Source organism: Bidens hawaiensis, unplaced genomic scaffold (genome assembly GCF_021521415.1).
Source record: "Bidens hawaiensis isolate Kalapana, Puna unplaced genomic scaffold, B.hawaiensis_p1.1 tig00068888_1, whole genome shotgun sequence".
Classification (NCBI taxonomy): Eukaryota; Viridiplantae; Streptophyta; class Magnoliopsida; order Asterales; family Asteraceae; genus Bidens; species Bidens hawaiensis.
Genome location: NW_027502159.1, coordinates 48384 through 50349, shown reverse-complemented (window position 1 = coordinate 50349; position 1966 = coordinate 48384).

The following is a 1966-nucleotide window of genomic DNA, read 5'->3' as shown; positions in this document are numbered from 1 at the left end:
TTTTTTCTAAATAAACCCTAACAAACGGTAATAAAATCACCAAATATTTTCATATTATCGCCCAAATTTGGACAGGGACTAATTCATATGATCCCTGATGTCTCTGAAACATTTCTTGGGCTCAATAAGCATGTCACAATCTAGACACAAAAAGCACCTAAATGAGCATTTGGTTAGTACCTTTGTGGTTTCCGGGAAGAGTAGATGGAGGCGTTCGTATGTATTGTTTAGTCCTTGTTGTTCTTACCGAAACCACTCCTCTGGAGTCTGTGTTGTTCTTTCCAGATCTAGGCTGCTGTTGGTGAACCAACATCTCATCACCTCCGAATCTGGGAAAATCTCTAGATCTGAAGCATGAGTGTTCCGACGAAGCTCCGTCATCACCCAACCCATATCTTCCAGAATGGGACCTCCAAAAGTAGTAGTCCCCCCCGCTGGAGTATCCACCGAACTTGTTGAATCCGACTCATCTTAACCAAAAACTTACGGAAACAAACTGTTCTAGCCAAAAAATACGGATGATGCCAATGAAGATACACAAATCTAATCCAGTGAGGATCGGATCTATATTTCCACCAAGTACGGGTTATAAATTGAATCTAACGTGAGACTGAATCAGATCTTCAACTAGATCCTTGATGACTCCTGCAAAACAAATCACCGTGAGTCTCGTTAAGGGAAGGACAAGATGGAGGGTCTTCCCGTAACCACCCTCCGGCGTGAGAATAAGTACTGTTCTTGTAGAGAGAGAAAGTAAAGAAGTGATTGATTTATTCTATGAAATGTGTATCCATACCTTATGATGATGATGAAGGCATTTATAGCCGAGGATGGAGGGAGTGTTATTGGTGGAGTTGTCTCTATCTAGGAGATTCTTTTTCTACCCGAATGGACACGTGTCACGCCTTAATAGGAGGTAAAAGCTGTCCATGTGCATGGTTGTTACCAGGTGTCCAACTGTCTTTTCCTAATTGGCTATCCCACCTTGTATTCTTCATAAAGGGGGTATATATCCTTGTCAAGGAATATTATTCGATATTCTAGAAGGATATTGTTAGAACCGTTCTCCCTTACTAAGTAAGAACTCATACTGTTTCTTCCTCGTGTGTAGCTTTTTTATGGACCGTGGGTCTCTTCCCGCAGGCACTATTAATGACCCGCGGGTGTTGTTGATGACCCGCGGGTATCTTTCTTGTGCATGCGGGTCGTTTTACTACTCTACCTCTATAGTTTTCTCTTCCGAAATTTTAGCAGAAGTCTAGCCACATACTCAACATTAGAGGTGCACAAACCGGTTTACAAATAAAAACCGGTTTGGGTTGAAACTGGTTCGGTTTGGTCAACAAAATTCAAAACCAGTTTATCATTGCTTTAGGTTTGGGTTGAAATCAGTTTCTTAAACAGGTTACGATCGGTTTCATTCTGTTTTTGACCGATTTTGTCTGGTTTTGACCCGTTTCGGTTTGGTTAAACGGTTCCGAACCTACGGTTTCAATCGGTTCTAAACCGGTTTCTACATTATTGGTTTCAAACCGGTTCGGTTTCGATTTGACTTTCGGATCTGTTGGGTTACCGGTTTATTTGCCCAATATTACTCAACATCTTAATCAAAGTCTAATTCACTAATCTCTTGAACAAAAAGGGATGATAATGGGTTGGATTTGGATGGGTTTGAATTCCCAAACCCATGCCTAGTTAGTAAAGGTCATCCTAAAGTCATCCAAAACATGCTGGGTATTGTAGGGTAATTACCCGTCAAATATCGGGCAAAACCGCGGTTGGGAATACCCGAAAAAACACTTGCCGAGTATATATATCGGGTTTTGAACAATTTATAACTAGAAATTTTCTTCAGGTAAACTATTAATCTATTATAAAAAATAATTACCATAAAATGTTGCCAATAACTAATTAATAACAACAAATAATTGTTATAAACAAGTTTTGATGAATGAATAATGCTCCG